The 22,073-nt window shown below is 32.7% G+C and overlaps 1 long non-coding RNA gene across 1 annotated transcript; it reads right to left on the reverse strand.

Moving 5' to 3' along the window:
- Window positions 1–14,287: 14,287 nt before the first annotated feature.
- On the reverse strand, window positions 14,288–15,371 carry LOC140442668 (uncharacterized). Its single transcript, XR_011951102.1, has 4 exons — window positions 15,161–15,371; window positions 14,908–15,027; window positions 14,666–14,849; window positions 14,288–14,357 (listed from the first exon to the last, which is right to left on the reverse strand). It is a non-coding gene; the product is annotated as an uncharacterized lncRNA (long non-coding RNA).
- Window positions 15,372–22,073: the final 6,702 nt, after the last annotated feature.

The raw sequence follows: 22,073 nt of genomic DNA on the forward strand, positions 1-22,073 counted from the left end.
TGGGGTTATAATGATAATATGTTGTTTAAAATGTGTAATTTATTAAATTAAAATGTTTAATTTATATAAGTTACTGATTTAAATGTATACTCTGATCTGAAAAGCCTAAATGCCAACAAAATTCTCGATAGATAAGTAAGGAATTCTCTAGATCACCGGAGATGACTTTGTTTGCGAAATGGTTTGTTCCAGAAAATTCAGACATGTATTTAATAGGACAAATGGAACATGATTTCTTACCAGATGGTTCTGGAACATCCAAAAAGATATAAATACCCGGTGATTTGGATTCAAAGTCAGTCAGAAAGTTTAAGTCAAGCAGTCAGAAAGTTTAGTAAGAAAGTCGATTCAGTTAGTTATGAGTTTTTTTAGTATGAAAATTAGTTAGAGGCAGTCAATCAGTTACAATTGTTCAATATAGTGAGTTAAATTGAAACAGTATAAAGAAAATAATATTGAAGATTAAAAATTATGTTATGTATAAATGATGATAATGGAAGAAGTATTAATTGAATATTAAAATTAAATGATATTTTGGTGATTGGATATTGATATATTGAAAAGAAGAATAAAAATAAATGCTGTTGCTGGTTTGCTTGGTGGTTTATAAATGGTGAAGAAAAATATCTTAAATTGGTGGAAGCTGATAATTGGAAAAAGTAATTTCACAAAAACAGGGATAACCGAAGCTGAGAAGAAGACATTTGAGTGGTGATTATAATCTATATAGTGGAAAACAGTTCATTTAGGCATTCAGTGACAGAAAGGTACAAAATTTTGTTAATATAATTTAGTTAGTATCATAACAATTTCAATTTTGAAGATATTTTGTTTAAATTTTACATTGTCTATAGAATTTAATTAGTTTCATAAGAATTTCAATTTAAAGATAGTTTATTTTAAATTTACATTGGCTAGGTTAGATATATATGTGTGTTTCATAATAGATATAATAAAGATAATTTAAAAAAAGTACTTACAAACTAATTCTTTGAGAACCGCGATAAAAACCCTATATTATTAAAAAATACTCATTGCTCATCATTCAAACAAACAATACATCATAAATATATATATATATATATATATATATATATATATATATATATATACATCTTTGTATATTGTCTTTGGTTTTGTGCGTCCTAGTATATATTACTCTTTACAATGGTACATATCACATAAATTTGACTGACATGTTACTAAAATATTTTGTGTTAGTTGCATGCCACTCTAAAATCAACAATCAATGGCGTCTATGTACGCCATATGATAAACAAATAGCGCATTACACATTTATCGAACTGGCACGATCCAACTGACATGTGTTAGTGGCATTTGCTACGCTAAGACCATCTATCGGTAGGTCACTGAAAAATTGAGTTATGAGTAAAAAAAAATTGTTATGAGTACGTACTCATAACGTATATTTTCTTATCCGTATCATATATATATATATATATATATATATATATATATATATATATATATATATATATACACTTATCCAAGAAATTTAATAAGTGAATCAATAAACCAATATCTTATTCATTTCTTAAATTTCGTAAATCAATTTTATTTGTAAACAGACAAAAAATAAAAAATAAAACTTCACCAGATTTATTCTACATTTTATTAGTAATTATAACAATCTGTCTAATCATCAGAGAATGTTGAAGTACAGGAGAAAAAAAAAATAAAACGGAAAATTCTAAAAAAATAATAATAAGAAAAGTAAACTAAAATACAAAAAAAAGGCTTTGATACAAGACTGGAGGTCTAGTTCTCTCCAAATCTGGATCAGTCTCTCTCCCACTTCCTGTAAGTTGTTTGGTTGGATCGGTGTCGCTCTTAATCGCCTACCAAGGATATCCCAGAGATTTTCCTACATAGTATTAATTTCTACTTCTAGATAATTTCTGACGATCTGTGCAGCGTGAGGTCTGGCATTATCTTGCATTAGTAAGAAATTTTCACCGATATAAGGAGCGAATGGTACTACATGTTGCTCCAGGATCTCCAATAACACAATCATCCCATATTTCCAAGTTTCACTAAAATATAAATAAAATATATATATTTGCTATATATATATATATATATATATATATATATATATATATATATATATATATATATATATATATCAAATATTTCCGCCATACAAATCCAACTAATCATTCAATGACCCCCGTAGAAGTTCATAATTGTCTCAAACCTTGGAATTTGGTGACATAATATGGCTCTTAAAAAAATTTCGGTATCGTGTCACGTCGTTTGCATAGATTGCAATGGATTGCAATAAATCAGAGCTTTATTTGTCTTCAGTGGAGAACCATCTCTAAATGATGCCAATTGTTCGGTTAAAAATTTTTTAAATCTTCGTATCTACGAATATGAACATTATTTTCAGCAAAGTTTGTGTATTTTTTGTTTTTTTTTTGTTAAGTTAGTTTTAAATAATGAGTAGAGTTCACAGTACATATAATAACATAGATAATATACTACATATTGAGTTGCAAGTTATAAACTTTTAACATCTGTATTTCTTATAAACTCCATGTCATCTATTGTATTTTAGAGAACTGATGAAGCTTTAAAAATATAAAGCGAAATTATAGGACCAGATGTAATCCACTATATAAGGGGGGATTAATTATTAAAAGTTTGTCACACCAGTGGGTATTATTTACCTAATAGATATGAAAAACTATCAAATATCGTTTTGTTAATAAGATCAGAGCTCAAAACAGAGAGGAGAATTGAATCAAATCTCCTCTTACCCTATGCCTTTCTTCCTGAACGGTAAGTATTCCAACAGATATATTTTTAACTTTTAAGTTCTAAAATTTTGTAAGTACCCTGTATACTGTTCTTTACATTAATTAATTATAGTTATATACCAACCCGTATAAATTAATATCTAATACTAACTAACCTCTAACGTATAACTGTACATGAAACGAGGAAGACGATATTTACAGGTTGCACATGTACCCAGCAAATAATATCACGACGTAACGACCACGTTATCTGTACGTTACACAAATTGTTATCTTCTCTGTGAAATATCTTTCGGCTCTAATAAGGCAACCAATCAATTCCCTGTCATTCTGTCTTCGGCCGTTTATGGAAGATGTTCGGTATTGGTTCACTATTGAAGCTATGGAGAATTTTAATTTTATTTTACCGTGACTTAAGTTTATTACGGGATTCATCACGTTTTTCAATAAATTGGAGTAACTTGATATTTGTTAATATTTCATTAGATAAATAACACTATAACATGAATAGCCGATAGTAAACGTAGTAATAAGAACATTATCTATATACATAAAGGACGACAGTTAGTTGATTGAAAACAACATCTAATAAAGAATAAATTGAATTAAGGCACCAAAATTGGTGATAAAATATTCGTCGCAGAAACAAAACATATGACAGATAAAGAGTCTGTATTAAAGACTAAAAAAGATAAGCGAAATAAAACAAAAATAGGGTACAAGAAACTAAATATTAACGAAAAAGAATTAAAATGGGAGAAATATAATGGTAAATTGACCAAAATACTACAATCCACCGAGGAGGACGCTCAAAAACTAATATCGTCGCCTCAAAGCAACAGTAGGATATGTAAAAAAAATGACTTTTGTGATATTCATGTCAAATGATTCGAAATAAACCCTTCTGTTGAGTGGAACACTAGGATAAATAGAAAGTAATATACTTTTTTCATAATATTACATATCCTTGTGTAGCTTAATTCCTTTTAGCTCAAATTTTATAATGCAGCACTAAGACAACATACATATCATACCATTATATTTTGTCGTTCACCCATTTTGGTCATCAATATTAATGCAACACTAAGTTATCTTACGCACATATCCTACTATTGCTGAGTTGCGATTAGGTCTTTGTTTATACTATCCAGCTTGCGGTCACAATTTTATCTTTAGTAATCTTAAACAATAGTTCTATTACATTGATGTTAAAAGGTGTATGTTAAAGAGTAAAAATGAATAATTTGGCCAATTTAAATTGTATAAATTATGGGTATCTAGAAGTCAGTATTTAGTGTATTTAACGAAAAAAATAACACTAATTCTGAGTTGTTATCTGGAATTTATAAAGCACAGGAAAAAGGTAAGTTAAATTCATGATAAATTCCCCTTTAAAAATTTTGGGCTGATTTAATAAAATGCAATAAATTTGTACTTTTACAACTTTCAGTATCCGCTATTACCATTACTGATTTTGATGATTTTTTCATTTTATTTTGTTTATTATATTTTGGAAAATAAGTATGTTCATGTTATAATTTATGTAATAACATGTAACAACAAAATTGTTTTGTTTTTTTGTATTGAAATGTGTAAAATTTTAAACAAAACTTTAGTGTAATATAAGTTTATATAACAGAAATTTACGGATATCGTTAAAAAACAGATTATCTTTGAGGGCAACAGTAGGACAACTAACTTTTTTTCCAATTATTTTTCATTTTTTATGAATTACTATAAATATTTATGTAAGGCCTGTAAAGTTATATACTCAAACAAAATTTCATGTAAATCCATTCAAACATAAAAAGGTTATTCAAGTAATGAAGTTTCGTAAAAATTTCAATTGCGTTTTTCTTGAAACTAAATTTTTTGACATATCCTACTGTCGCTTTGAGGCGACGATATGGAATACAGAGACGATACCTATAATTATGATGGCCAACCCAACAGATCTGGTAATAAAAAAGGCTAATATAAATAACAAAACACGCCACTCAGAAGTAAAAAAAATGCAATACGAGGAAAAGAGTAGAGCCCAATAAAATCGGATCCTGGAATATTAAAATCATGCTAGGTAAGATGCAAGAAATAGCCATAGAAATTAAAAAATATAATCTAAAAATTCAAGCTCTGGTGGAATTCCATGAAAAAATCAAGGAAAAGTCAAGAAAAAATTTTTACTATGTATTATTCATTAAAAAACAAACAGGAAAAAAAGGGACAGCACTTACAGTCAACTAGGACACTGATCACATAATATTAATAGCAAAATTAAAGATGAAAATATTTAAAATAAATATTTACAAGGAAAGAAAAGAGAAAAATGGAACATATATACATTAAAAATACAAGAAACAAAACAACGGTATAGAGAAGATATAGGATAGAAATTAAGAAGATACAACAATAGAGATATAGAAAAGAAATGGAGAAACATAAAAACAGCATAATAAAAACTGCAGTTTTTATTGGCACAAAAAAGTAAAATTAAAAAATCCTCGAGAAATGAATAGATAGAGAATGGAAAAAAGAAACAACTGGAACAATACCGAACAGAATCACAAGAAGCTACGAAACTCTATAGAAGAAAGAAAGAAACATGGATCTCTGAACAAATGCAATAGTTGAAAATGCATCATAAGGACAACAAGAGACTATTCGAACATATAAAACAACAATATAGTATCAAAAAAATATCCCCAAAAATAAACAAAAAAGAATTGGGTAAACCATTTTATGAATCTACACAAAACCAGCTAAGAGACATATGCAGAAGGTGAAGAAATAAGACAGATGAAGAAATAAGAAATAGAGATACAGAGAAAGATGCACCTACCTCTCTGGAATTCATGGATGTCATGAAGTAACTTAAATTAAACAAAACTTCGGGGCCAGATGAAATGAACAACGAACTAATCATACACGGAGGGGAGGAGCTGCTAATGCGGATACCTCATACTAATTTTTAAGAAGAGGGATCCAACTAAGTGCAACAACTAAAAAACTATTGTGTTAGTAAGCACAACTTTTAAGATTCTGACCACAATTGTAAGAAACCGACTAAATTGTTGAATAAAAAAATATAGGAGAATATGCAAAAAAGAACAATTATTCGAAGTTCAACATAAATCATAGGATACGCGGACGATCTAGCATTGATAGCGCGTGACAGAAAATACTAGAATAAACATTGATAAGAGATGCAAACAACAGAAGACTTTTAATCAATTAGAATTAAACAAAATACTTAAAAGTACAAGACACCATGTAAACAGACCAACAGAAATAATAATAGGTGAAAATAAATTTCAAAGCGTCAATTATTTTAAATACCTGGGTGTCTTAGAATACATGGCATAATAAATAAAGAAAGAACAAAAAGAATATAGAAGAATAATGAACCATGAAATAAGAAATATAACTGAAGACCTACTAAAATTTATTAATGCACAAAGACTAAGATAGTTTGGACACATACAAAGAAGAGAAGAAGACGCTCTAATTTAGAAGATAACAAACTGAAAACCTGTAATAAACAAACTAAAAGGAAGATCAAAAATAAGATGGAAAGACCAACTAATATAGCATATATCTAAGATGAAAATTGCAAACTGGAGAGAAAATATTCAGGACCGGAGAGAGTGAAGAGAATAGTAAACGAAGCAAAAACACATACACATTTTTGAGAAATAGCCTAAAGAATATATGCGGACTAATCCACCGCGTTAAATGGATTAAAAGAGCTCAAGGAATATTGAGCCACCAATACTCTACCAAAAGTCATCGGTCCTCATATATTCTACTCTTCTATTTCTTATCCAGTGCTTGATGTTTTCCACCTTGCATTTACGTCGTATATCTGTAATTCTAGCTCTGTCCCATAGTGTCTTACCATTAATATTTCTAAGAGTTTTCATCTCTGCTGTTTTTAACATTCTTTTGGTCTTCTCTGTGTCAAGTCGTGTTTCTGCCGCGTATTTTATTATTGGTCTGATAAATTTTTCTAAATTTTGCCTTTCATTTCTTTCGTAATATTTTTATTTCTCTATATTGTTTCATTCAGGCAAAATACAGCTCTCTTAGCTCCATTCAATTGATCTTCCAATTATGTTTCGAGCTTTCCATAGCTAGATAGTGTGATGCCTAGATATTTAAACTCCATCACTATTATCTGACCTTACCGATCCAATTTACATCTTAAAATATTAAATTTTTTGGCGGTTATCTAAATCAAAAACAATATAATGTTCAAATTAGATGGTGACGCGGAGGCAAATCTCTTTTATTCTGCTGAAAAAGTACTTTAACCCTCTGACTGCCGCAAATTTTAATATTTTGCTCAGCAAGTAATTCCAGCAATCCGTACGTCTTCGTGGCTTAAGTATTCGTTATACATCATGTTTCTTCCGCCCAAAGTCCATTTAGAACGTCAGGCAATCACACGTCTGTTGAAATTATCTTTAATTGCACGCTGTAGAAATTTTCGGTGTGTTTTATGCCACGCGTCCTATCATGTGAGTAGTTTTTTGTAAGTGGTGTTATTTTTAAGTCGTAGAATGGGAGGAATTATTATATAATTGTAATATAAATAGTAAATATATAAGTATAGTATGGATGGTATATAATCTGGAAGTATATTGTGGCTAGTTTTTATTTATTTGCAATAATAGACGATAATAGTATATTATGCAACGATGATGGTCATTATAATATTGCGATACAATATAAGGGATATGTCATGAGTTCCTTAGCGGCAAATGTCATATACTAGCATTATATTGACAATTAATTTTATTTCGCTGGTTGATTTGTTTTTAATTTTTCTTAAAAAGATTTAATCTTAAAATTTATCAGCTTGTTTAATGAATATTAACTGTCAAAACGTATGCATCTGACTTGAAATTGCTCATTGCGTATATGCCACCTTGGATACAGACCCTCACCTTGCGATTTTTCTTGGTTAAAAATCTTTATCATAATAAAAGTCTATATCATAATGAAGCCACTTACGACGCAGGTATTGAAACGTTAATTGATATGTTAAATTATGAGAGAAAAAAATAAATATACTATAATGTACCTATGAAAACAATTAGTTAAAACAGGAGTAATTTATGTTCTTTAGGTCATGAAATCAATCGACTGCTAAGCAATTGGAAAAAGCTGCTTATTAATTTTTTAAAAACTAGAAGAAAAAAAGGACAACTTGGTACTAGTGAAATGTGACATAGAGATTGATGGGGATTGTGCTTAAATTAACACAAATCAAGAGGAAGAAGTTGTCACAAAAGATTTATGCAGTAGCAAATCCGAATAGTCAGAAGACAAATTGGTAATAGTTGCATATTCCGACTAAAAATGTCAAGAGAAAGATAACTACCAGTTTTTTATAGGACGAGATTATAAAATTATTTAAATCAGCAAACCTCTCGGCTCGGGTAAAACAAAAGTGAAAAATGGTTTTAAGGAACTTGATGTATTCAATTTATTTTTAACTGAGCAGATGATTGACAACATTGTGGCGAATATTCACCATCATCATCGTCATTAACTTGAATGCGTCTACTACTGGACATATGTCTCCCTCAGCTCTTTCCATCTGTCTCTGTCTTATGCGGCTTGCAACCAGTTATTGCTAAAGCGCTTCAGGTCATCAGCTCATCTAGTTGGTGGGCGTCCTCGGCTCCGTATGGCTTCTTGCCTTGGTCTCCACTCTAAAATACGTTTTGTTCATCGCTTGTCTGATAATCTGGCGACGTGTCCTACCCAATTCCATTTTAACGACACGATTTTTTCGATAGCGTCTATTGTTTTTGTTTTACGACATATTTCTTCGTTTGGAATACAGTCTCTCAGAGAGACACCCAACATCTGGCGCTCCATAGCCATCTGAGTCACGTGAAACTTATTAATTAACTACCTTTTTTGTGAGTGTTAATGTTTTCGCTCCATAAGTGTTTACAGGTAACACACATTGGTCAAAGATTTTCTTTTTGACGCATATGGGTAGATCCGATTTAAATACATAGTTTAATTTTCCAACCGCTGCCCAGGCTAATCCTGTGCGACGAAAAATTTCATGTTCTAGATACTTATACGATGTAGTCTGCACAATATCTCTTCCAACAATAGCAATATTTCGATTTAGCACCAGAATAGTCATTATTTGCGTCTTATTCATATTAATCTTTAGTCCACCTCTAAGGAAGCGTGATATAATTTTCCAAACATTATTATTGCACCATCAATACGATCGGTTATAAGGATGTCGTCTGCAAATCTCAAATGACTGAGCTTCTCCCCATTTATGTTGATACCATGATCGTTCAGATGTGCCTTCTTACAAGTATGTTCTAAAAGCGTCGTGAATAGCTTTGGAGAGATTGTGTCTCCTTTCCGTACTCCTTCTGTATACAGAATTTATTTGTTTCTTGTTCAGATAGTATTACGCTCGCTGTGGCATTTTGATAGATATATTTGATTATGTTAGTATGGCGATGGTTTATTTGGCATTCTGTCAATGCTTTTGACATTTTCTGAAGGCTGACGGTATCGAATGCTTTCTAGTAGTCGACAAATATCAGAGCCAATGGTTTGTAGTATTCTGCAGACTTCTCTATCAGGTTCTTTATCACCAGTAAATGGTCGTTCGTGCTGTATCCCGATCTAAATCCAGCTTGTTCTTTAGGCTGATGAAAGTCTAATTTAGCGTCCAGTCTTTTTTTGATAATTTTTGTGAAAAGTTTAGATATGTGTGAAAGCAAACTGATAGGACGGTAGTTTTTTAAATCTGTTATGTCCCTTGCTTGTGAAATAAAGTAATGACTGCAATATTCCATTGAGAAGGAGTTTTTCCTTGGTAGACGCATTCGCTGAAAAGCTTGGCCAAAGCCTGGATAATTTTATTTCCAAGTAGTTTGATCGCTTCGATCACTACTTCGTCATTGCTAGGGGATTTGTTATATTTTATTTCTAAAAGTGCCGTTTTTATTTCGTATTGAGTTATTTCTGGTATTAAGTCTGATCCCTGGTTTGTGATTTTGGGCAGGGGCTGATCTTGCCTTTTGTCGGTGCTCTCATACATTTCGCGATAGAAGGATTAGACAACTTCAAGGATTTTGGTTTAATCTGTAGTAATGTTTTCATCTTTGTTTTTTATTTTGTACTTATTTTTGTTACCCATGTTGTTCACATTTAGCCTCAAAATTTTTAAACTTTTGTTTTCTTGAATTATTTTAGTTATTTCTCTTGTATTGTTTTCCCTTCCATCTTTTCGGATTGACCGATAGGTATCTTTATTTAATTTCTTCCTAGTTGTGTAGTTGCTGCCGCATTTTTCCGTCAGCTGTCTTCTTTTACCTATTAGTACTCTGGTATTTTGGCTTAGTTTTTCATTGTGGGTCAGAACGGTCGGGCAGCACTCCCTTTCCGTTTCTTTTAGAGCCTTCATGATGCCATCATTTGCTCGATCTACATGTTCTATTGCGTCTTGCAAGTCTTGTGTCTGTCTGGTTAATGTATCTTTTTACAGGTCGTTGTTTTCTGGAACAATCTTTTGTCCTTTTTTTTTTGTTTTCAGGATTATCTTTGTTCTTTCCAACTTAACATTTAACAGTATCTTAACTCGGATTAATCTGTGGTCGCTTATTATTAAAAACTGTTAAGTACTTCGATGTCTTTGATTATTTCTTTCTTGTTTGTTATTATATAATCTATTTTATTTTTGACCCTGCCATCTGGACTGATCCATGTCCATTTACGCTGATGCTTTTTATCGAAAAAAGAGTTCATCACGAATAAATTTTCCTGATGAATGAATTTCAGCAATCTTTGCCCTCATACATTTCTTTCGCCATTTCGTCACTTAATAATTGCTACTTCTGCATCATCTTGTTTAAAACCCAATTTTTGCATTAAAGTCGCCCATAATTATTGTGTAATATGCTGGTGTGGCATGTAACGCTGCTTCTAGGTCCTCATAAAATTTTTCAATTTCTTTATCCGAGTGAGTAGTTGTTTGGGCATATATCTGGATTACCATAAGGTTATACCTTGCATTTAGTTTGGAAATGTGATATACAATCCTGGGGCTTATGCTGAAAATTTTAACTATATTTTGTGTGTGCTTTCTATGTATAATGAATGCTCCTCCACCATTTGAAGTTTCTTCTTCGCCTCTAAAATGAAATACGTGTCCTGATTTAAGAGTAATTTGGGCTTTTCCTCTTCGTCTTATTTCACTGAGAACGATCATATCCCGTTTTATGTTTTTTAGCTCTTTCTCCAGTTCCATCATTTTCTGGTCTGATATAAGAGTTCTAACATTGTATGAAGTAATATGCATTTGTCGCTCTTTGTAGTAGCCTGATTTTTTTCGTGGTTTCTTAGGACCCTCGCGAATATTAACATCTATATATTCAAACAAGTAATTGGACTTCGTAAGTCCTGGGTTTTCACCCAACATGACCGGAAGTAGAACAGGTCAATATTTGAACTCTTCCAGTATCTTTGTCTTAATTGACATACGCTTTACTAATTTTGAATAATGTTTGCCAAACTTCAGGCCATTATAGTTTCAATGAAAAAATATTGCAAGGCTGATAAACATTTTTTGTAGCCTTTTTTATACTGATAAAACGAATAGAAACACCAACAGTCTTTTATTTTAGCAATGTCCGCCTGTAGGCTGATAAACATTTTTTGTAGCCTTTTTTATACTGATAAAACGAATAGAAACACCAATAGTCTTTTATTTTAGCAATGTCCGCCCGTACAAACTGATAAATTTATATGAGATGTAAATGCTTAGATGCCCGCGCTTATGAAAAATTTACATGCTTAACTACCCTTCTATTCGACCTAACAGGTCTGTTGGGACTCATCTCTAGAAAAAAGTTGTCCCTTCAGCCCAGTCTTTTTAACAAAGTCTATTATGACCTTAGATGACACTTTTATAAAATCGTAGGTCTCGAGTTAATATTGCTCAAATGTATTGAACCTTACAGTCGATCCGCCGGATCTTTGCACATCGTCATCATTCTTATTATAGGAAATAAATCAAAACATGTGAGTCAAACGTATGTCGGCTATAAGAATTATTATAAAAATTAGAAAATGGCTAATATTACAATTGACGTTTTTATACTTCTCTTTTATTTCATTTATTGCATTTAGAAAACTGGATACGTATACATTTATGAACGTGATTTTTCAATTTTTGGAAACCTATAGGTTGTCCAATAACATCTACAGTAAATAAATATTTAAACCATAGTAATAAGAAATTAAAGTATTTTTATTGAATATAAGCAAATATATGGTACTGACATATCGTCAGATGATGTTCCTGTTGTTGGTAAATATCGGTTTAGATTTAAGAAGGTTACAAAAAAGAATAGTAACAAAAATGTGATATGAGAAGACTAAAATGTGAGTAAACAAAAGAGACGTTTTTAAAGATTAGATAAGAACATCTAATAGAAAAAAGAGAAAAAGAACAGTCAGATGAATGACAAGATACTGCAACTCATGGAAAAAAGAAAAAAATCAAAGAACAACACAAGAATGTACAACAATATTCACAGACAAATAAGAACACAAATACGAAAGGCCCAAGAAAATTGGTTAAAATCACAGTGTGAAGAAATATATTTATTGAAAGAAAAACACGATACGTTTAAAATGCATAAACAAGCAGCTGGTCTTTAGAAATTAAATACAGCTAACAAACTGCGAGATCAACAGAGAAACATCATCACAGATAAAAATCAAGAAATTTGCATATGGACCAAGTTTATCAAAGAACTCTGATGATAGTAGATCCCAACAACCTCCATCCCACATATGTAATGACCACTTACAAATCACATCAAATGAAGTGGAAAAGGCAATATTACAACCAAAAGATGGCAAAGCTCCTGGACCTGACAATGCACATGCTGATCATAAAACTATTTAACACCAACGGTACTCAACTCCTAATAAAAATATTTAATGAACCAAGAACATGGCTGAAGTCACGCCGACGTTTATTGCTGTACCAAAGAAAACAAAATCCGTATCCTGCAGTGATTTGCCGACCATCAGCTTAATGAACCATCTTTTAAAGTTATTTCTAAAAATCATACATCAAAGAATATATAGACTGTGCGAAGAAAAATTCAGCCGTAGTACAAAGTTTAGTTTTCGGAATGCAGTGGGTACGAGAGAGGCTCTCTTTAGCATAAAAAGGCTATTTCAACGATGTAGAGATGTGAACTGCAATACATATGCATGCTTCATTGATTACCATAAAGCATTCAGGTTAATGAACAGAAAGAGTAAAAATTGGGACCATTCCTTAGAAATTAAATGTAGGATAGAGAAAGCCAAATCTACATTTCAAAAATGGCTAAGCTTTTCAAATGTCATGATTTATTCACACCCATAAAAATCAGGTTACTACCATGTTATATCTTTCGTATACTATTGTACGGAGTTGAGTCGTGGACTTTCACAGACACTACCTGCAGGAACACTGAGGCTTTCGAAATGTGGCTTTATCGTCGAATCCTGAAGATATCTTATACCGGTTACGTTACTAATCAGGACGTTTTATTAAGAATGGAAAAAGAAAAACAGCTGATAACCACAATAAAAACAGCCAAAATAGAATACCTTGGTCACATCATTAGCAACAACGAAATATATGAATTGCTGCAACTAATTTTACAGGAAAAAGTAGATGGAAAACGAGGCTCAGGAAGGCGAAAGATTTCCTGGCTGAAGAATCTATGTATGTGGTTCAACACAACAAATATTTTCAGACAACAGTGTGCAAAGTACAAATTGTCATGATAGTCGCCATAATCCGAAACGGGTAGACACTACAAGAAGATCTAAAAAACTGAATATAAATCTACTCCAGTGCTCCATCATCTTGATAATTTTGTTTATTCAGTGTTAAATATGGTTTTCAGACTTAAGTAATCACTTTGTTTTAAAAAATGGTCATACAAAAATTAACACAACGAACTTCAAATAAAGAAATCTATGCATAATAAATTAAAAAATAGAAAACTTGAGCTGGGTAAAAAAGAATTTATTATAACAATAATATAATTTAAATATTTATTGAAGCCTCATACACTATACAGCCATGTAGCCAATCATAAATTTAAGAATTCTTCACTGTCAGAATCTGAGCCACTCATATTACCAGTGTCTATTATGATTGGTTTAATGTTAGTGTCAACCATATTTTTTTCTCGGATATACCACTTTGTAATAATTTCATGAGTATGTTTCACACATTTTTCCCAAATTTCTGTGTTACATTGGTTTAGTGCCTCTTTCCACATATTTATAACAGCATTATCAAAATGTCCATCTCTACCAAGATTCTTATTGTAATATGACTTGCAGTTTGCCCAAATTAATTCAATAGCGTTGAATTCACAGTTATAAGGTGGTAGTCTCAACACTTCATGGCCGTGTTCTTTTAGTAGTTCATGCTAACAGGTGTTTTGCCAATAAATGCAACTTCTTTATCCCTTAATTCATTACTTATACTTTGCAGAGTAACATGTTTCTCTAAAAAAAAAAAGAACAGATAAGTACAGAATAAACCACACTGTTATAACTAGTTCAATGAAAAAGAAGTAATACTTTGATTTTATAAAACTATAAATTATTTCAAATTAAAAAACTCACAAGAAAATTGACTTAATATCCATTAATGTATTCAGCAGAAATTTTCTTAAACTACTCTCAACAATCTTTTTTACAACATACATTTATATAAAGTATTGATTAACAAGTACCTTCTGGTTATCATGGTACATGATACCATTATCTTATGGTATATCAAATTCAGATTGAAGAAATTTTTAACTACTTACTTTGTTGGTACATGTCGTATACTGTATTACGCACTGCCATTTTTGATCCCTCAGACAGATCAGTTGTTTTGTTTTTCGGACGAGGTCTACTTTTGCCTGGCTTTGAAAGAATGTGATTATTTTCTTTCCTTTTAATAATTGTACATACTGTTCGTCGTTATATTTTTAATGCAGCAGCTACTCTCTTAAATAAATAATTGTTTAATGATTTTCATAAACAAACATACATTTCAATATGTTACCTGTTGAACAGACGAAAATGGCTCCAAAGGCCCTCCATTTACTTTTTCTAATTCGAAATACTCCAACACATTCAACACAAGTTGCTAAGCTTGAGAAGTTAAAGGCTTGCCAGGCATACTCTAAAAATAAAAACCTTTAAAAATATTTCATATTGTCCGTTGACGTAGTTTTGGCTATATTTAAATAATTAATGTCAATTTAGAGGTTAAAAAAAATTTATTATTCGTTATTAGCTAATACATGAATTCTTACCTTAATAAATTGAACACGAAGGTAAGGGTTAGTCGTTATAACAACTGTTTGTTAAAAATATGTATATTTAAAGTATGAAAAAGGACTGATTATTTAAATCAAACGAAAATAATTTATAAAAATATTACACTCTGTCAAAACAAAATTTCCAATTGTCATGTCAATTGTCAGTAGACGAATCAATCAGAGATCATTGTTCTATGGCTGTCTTTGTTCAATGCATGGTGTTGTGTATGAACAGGCGGTTTAAGTTAATAGTTTTAGTTTCTGTGAGTAGGAAAGAGACGTAACATAAAAAATAATTCGTGAATAATGTCATACTTGTGCAAAGATCCGGCGGACCGACTGTATGCTATCCCTCCCTGGACAGTTTCACAGAATGTGTTCCTCTGTCTCGGTATGAGCCTGACAGATCCTGCAATTCGCACTTTCTGTCAGTCCGATTGTATTTATATCCTCTTTGAGGCCAGTCTCCCGTGAGAAAACCTAGACGATTCTCAGATGTCCTTCTAGTTACGCCAACGACATATTCTGGGTCTGAGGGTTAAGCATGTGTGTAATTTACAACTAAACATAATATAACTATTAAGAGACTTAATGAAATTTATGGTACACGTAACGTACGGTACGGTTTAAACGCTATATACAGTATATGAACCATACGTCTCAAGTCGTTTGATTTCATGTATCATATGCTAGTATTAGGCTAGTTGTTTGTTTTGTCATCAGTTAGACGCCTTTCTTAAGTCAATAAAGCAAATTCACCATATATATTCACCTTATGGTTTATAGATAAAACAAATATATCTATTATCATCAATAGTGTCATGTGATATGTCGTATGTCGCTATATTTTGAATAATAACGAAGAGGATGTGTAGTGCCCTTTTGGTAGTCTCTTTGTTTTTTTTTTGTTATCTGAATATATTCTTAATATCATCCCCTTTCATTTGCTATATCGCATGTTAGGATTCAATCATTATTTTGTATTCAGCCTGAGGTATATCTATTTATATCCATAGTGCCCTATGATATCTCCTATGTCGCTAGACGTTCAATAATAATGAAGATAATGTAAGGTGTCTTTTTAGTAGCTGCTTGTTTCTTTTTTCTATTTAAATATATTCGTTATGATATGTCAGGATTTCGTGTGTGTCGTCGTTCGTCGCGTGTTAGGATTCGATCAGCTGTTTATTTTGAAGAGAACGTATTCGTATAATGAACTTCATTAATATTGAAGATACTATGTAGTGCCCTTTTTGGTAGTGCCCTTAAATATTTTTTCTATCTGAATATATTCGCCATATCCTCCCCTTTCATTTGCTATTCAATCAGACGCCTTCTTTAAGTCAATATATCAAAATTTGTCGTATAGTAAATCTATTTGTATTTATAGTATCCTATTACATCTCATGTGTAACTATACGTTTAATAATAATGACGATACTTTGTAGTGCCCTTTTGGTAGTCGCCCTTTTGTTTTTTGTATCTTCATATATTCACGATATCCTTCCCTTTCATTTAATGTGTTACACGATCCAATCGGACCAATAACAAAGGAGATATGATATAATGTCCTCTTAATAATATCGCAATGTGTATTTTTTTCTGCCTCAACATATTGGCTACCCCCTCTCCTTTCCAATAATGTATCATACGCCACAATTCGACGAACTATTCTAACCCCTCAACAAAACCTTTAAAAAATGAGCCGAATGAACCTTAGCATTTTTTTATGGGATTTTACATGGGAAATGAAGCAAAAACGGTATAGCCTTTACTTAAATTTATTTAATTCTATTTACCTTTATTTAATCTATATTTGTTTTAAAATCTGATATGGCGATTTTAAGGGGTCTATTGGAATTAAAACACCACGCCTCCCAGACGGGTTGGTGAGTGTTCGTAGTATTATAGCCGATTAAATCAACTTACTGCCACCTGCGACTTTGTGGTAACGCAAATGTCAGGAATTGTATTCCTCAGCCACGGGTCCCTAATGACACAGTTGCTGACCTGTGTCATGTCCTTAGTTGGTCCGCGGATACTTATTTGCCTTATTCGTACCTGTCCTGCATATCTACAGGAACTTCCCTATCAGCCATTGGGACGCGCAGTGTCGGGGTTGAGGACTTCCCGCCCAGTCCGTCTTATGCAGAGTACTGAAGGACCCCTACTTAGGGCTCAATATCACTTATGTGATATTTAAATTCGTATTCTTTATATTAAGACAAAGTCGCAAATAAATTACTTACTTATTTACTTACAAATTATTACTCGAACTGTATATAGAAAATAACTCCATAACCAAGAATTAATTAGTAATAATAATGTTAAATTATTCCTAATTAAATTGTCATGATTTTAATCGTCTAATAATACTGAATTAATGCACAATATTGAGTGAATATCTGATAAACTTTAAATGTTACGGATTATTAATTACGGGCATTACAACAGTGACATTTGTGGTTCAAAAAACCGTATTTCAGATAAGATATAGGTATCCTGGAAAAATTATGTAAATTGCTTCAACCTTGATGATTTGTTGAGATTAAAAAGGAATGCTTTGTCGTGTTTAAATATCTATCAGGAATATATTCTCACATAATGTTAATTTACTTCCTAATTAATTAAACAACTAAATAGCTATATAAAAGTTTTATATAGGTACTTGACACCTATGTAAAGGGTCAGAAAGTAAGGCATAGTCAAAAACAGAAAATCGTTATAATATATTGAGAAATATTTCTATCTCCCAGTGATTAAAATAAATAAATTAAAAAGACTTTTAATTTTCTAAATTTGTTTAACTTGAATTTTTGATATCGTATGTCAGTCAAACGGATCACGATTGACCAATACAGAGTTCAGTATTTCTTAACCCTAACAAAATATTTTTTCTTAAGTATATTAAAATCATTGGATAATAAAATATAAAAATAGTGCAAAATTAGTAATTAATTATAGAATAATTACACAAGGTATAAAGTATGTGTAAAATTTTAATAATGTAAACTATTTACGCTAATCAATATAAACTAAAAATCATATAGAGAAAAATTCCAAGGGAAATGTATTTTTGTCGTCATGGTACATTCGCTCTGCAGCTGTCGCGGTATTATATATATATATATATATATATATATATATATATATATATATATATATATATATATATATATATACCTAAGAATAATTGTGTACCTATAATCAATTCTGCACTCTGTAAGAGCTCTCAGAGCTTATAGAGCTATGCTGAACTGCGTCAGATGCTTTCTCAAATTCTAAATATTAATATCAATGGCCTGTTGTATATCAAAGATATTATTACTCGTAGGTGCTCATTCGTTCCAAAGCCACTCCTATATCCAGCTTGCTCTAGTGGTTGTGAAAATATAGCTTAGGTGCCAATCTGAGTTGATCTATGAATAAGAAAACAAGCTGATAGGTTGGTAGTTTTCAATTTCTATTACATCTTTTTTTTTAAACGTAAAACAACGCGCTCTTGTCGAAAAAAGACAAAAGCAGAAAATGGATGACGAGATAAAAGCTCGTCAACAAAGAAGAGCACAAAAGGAAAAAGAAACGCCAAGCACAAGTACGGCGAATAATGAACCAGTGATACCCGCTGAAAAATCAACAAAAGCACCAAAACCAGCGTCTATCATATTAAAGTCGGTAGGAGAGAGCCAAAATATATTACGAAAGGCAGCGGAAAGATCCGTTGTCTCAGACAATAAATTTGCAAAGTCCGGACCATCTGTAATCATACAGACGAAAAGCAGAGAGGGGTATCTCGCAATGATCAATATACTAGAGGAACATAAACCGAAAGTAGAATTTATAGCATACCCTATCGACGTTCCAAAAACAAAAAGGCTCGTAATAAGAGGACTTCAAACTCATATGAACCTCAACGCATTAGCAGATGCAGTAGAAGACAATGGCATAAGCCTAATTAAAATCGAATCTGTCATTTCTAAAAAGAAAGACAGAAAAGTACTGTCACTATACATAGTGACAGTACCTGAAGAAGAAACAGACAAAGTCCGTAAAATAACAAACCTCTGCTATCTACGGGTAAACATAGAGGACGAAATGAGACAACAAAGAGACGTACTACAATGTTATAATTGCCAGAACTTCTTCCACAGATCAAGTGCATGCCATTGTGCCTCGCGTTGCGTTAAATGCGGGGACAGCCATAGATCTTCCGACTGCCCGAAAGATAGGGAGACAGCAGCGAAATGTGCCAACTGCGAAGGGGCACACACAGCGAGTTACAGAGGGTGCACAAAAGTACCCAAAAGGAGAACCAAGGCAACACCACCGCCTAAATACAGAGATGCACCAAGTGCACCCACCACCCGGAATAACGTAAGTTATGCCGCAGCCACGAAAACAACCGAAAAACCAAAAGCTGCCCCTGCATCACAAGCAAGCGCCCTCACAGACAGTGACAAGCTTATCGCTGTCATGAATATTCAGCTAAAAGCATTCACAGACCACTTCTCGGGTATTTTCGAGAAAATTACACTTGTCCTCGATGCGATGAGCTAATGTAGAACCGAATAATGCCAGAACAGTTGGACGAGCTACGGATCGGATCGTGGAATTCGGGCGGAATTCGTTTGAAAATTAACATCTTAGACGAGTTTACCAACAGACTCGCTATAAATGTCATGGCCTTACAAGAGACCAAACTAGTCGAAAGAATTAAAACAAAAATTTTAGGCTATGTCATCTATAGAAACGATCACAGAGCGAACTCTGGTGGCACAGCCATTATGGTAAGAAGGCAAATAGACCACCATCTACTGTTTTATCTCGGAACGGAATGTACTTTTGTTTTATCTCGGAAACAAAAACAACACCATTGTAGCGGGTCCAATGGACCCAACATGCTTTCATGGAGAACTTCCCTCGCACATAGACTTAGCAATACTACACAATATAGGACAACAATACGAAATGAAATCAATAAATGAAGGCGATTCCACACACAACGTAATCGTCATGACCCTAGGCGCAGTGGAACTAAATCCACTGCAGCCCCATAAAATAAAGAAAACAAACTGGCCTAACTTCAGGAGAGTAGTAAGCGAAAACATCGGGGTAATCCCAACAATTAACAACATAGAAGAACTGGAAGAAAGCATAGCAAGACTAGAGCAAACAATAATAAATGCCATCGATGCCAGCTCAAAAACGGAGACAAAAACAACACTAAAAGGTAGATTTCAAGAAATATCAAATGAGCTAAAAGATCTCATTAAAGAAAAGAATAGAAAAAGAAGAAGAGCACAAAGAACAAGGAATCAAGAAGACAAAAGAATTGCTAATGAACTAGACAGAGAAGTCAAAAGAAGACTAAACGAACACAGAAGCGAATATTGGGACAAATATATCCAAGAACTAAACCCTAATAAATCTGCATTCTGGAAAGAATTAAAAATACTTAGAAAAGACAAAAAACTCATACCGCCTCTACATGGAGAAAACGGAATGGTATATACTGAACAAGAAAAAGTAGAGGTAATGCGAGATACACTAGAATCTAATAACATGAAAAACTTTCACTCGGCAGAAGACCTAGACTTCACGGAGGAAGTAGAAAGAAGCGCCAGACGCTTAAGGAGAAGGAAGGGCATAATTGGCCTAGAACACACAAGTCCGGAAGAAATTAAAGAAATAATTAAAGTATTAAATCCAAAGAAAGCAGCTGGGCCAGATAAAATCACAAACAGGGCAATCAAAAACGTACCAAACAAAATTATAATGTACATTACGAATATAATCAACGGAATTCTAAGACTAAGATACTTTCCTGACAGATGGAAAGAAGAAGAAGTAATTATGATAGGAAAACCGGGGAAACACGGGAGCTTTCCACAGAATTATCGACCAATTAGTCTTTTATCTTCATTAGGTAAGATAGCCGAAAGAATAATTCTCAAGAGACTGCAAATAGAGACAGAAGCAATCAGAACGATTCCAGAATCGCAATTCGGCTTCAGATCCAATCACTCCTGAGAGCTACAGGTACTTAGGCTAACCGAAATCATCACTAAAGGTTACAATGACAGAATATACACTGCTGCAGCCTTCCTAGACGTCAGTAAGGCCTTTGACAGAGTCTGGCATGAAGGCCTGCTTGATAAAATGAACCAATATGGGTATAGTGAAGCAATGACATGTCTCCTTGAGTCATACCTGACAAACCGGAGATTCAGAGTTCAAATAGGGCCTGCCCTGTCCGAAGTCGGAACTCTGGAGGCAGGAGTGCCGCCGGGAGCAGTGTTATCTCCATATTTATACACCATATATACGGCAGATACACCTAGTGATCACAAAACACTACTTAGCCTATACGCAGACGATACAGCAATTGCAACAAGCAATAGGAATGTAAACTTCGCAACAAGAGACTTACAACGATCTCTAAATCGACTGCACGCGTGATGCATAAAGTGGAAAATTGCGCTCAACCCGGAAAAAAACACAGGCTGTCATGTTTAGAAAAAGAAGACAAATACCCAATATGGAATTAAGATTAGTCAATGAAAACGTAGAATGGAGCAATCAAGGTAAATACCTAGGTGTGACCTTTGATCACAAGCTCACATTCACTGAACACGTGAACCAAACAGTATATAAAGCAAAACTAACAAAGACGCAACTTGCCTCGCTAATCGGCAAGAAAAGCAAATTAAACTTCTTTACGAAAATAAGAGTAGCAAATAGCATAATCCTCCCAACATTAACTTATGCATCAGCAGCTTGGGGGCACACCTGTAAATCAAACAGGAAGAAATTACAAGTAGCACAAAATCAGCTAATTAGAGATGCATTAAATGTACCGAAATATGTACCATTAAGGTACCTATACAGAGACCCGAACCAGAAAAAA

Source organism: Diabrotica undecimpunctata, chromosome 6, assembly GCF_040954645.1.
Source record: "Diabrotica undecimpunctata isolate CICGRU chromosome 6, icDiaUnde3, whole genome shotgun sequence".
Classification (NCBI taxonomy): Eukaryota; Metazoa; Arthropoda; class Insecta; order Coleoptera; family Chrysomelidae; genus Diabrotica; species Diabrotica undecimpunctata.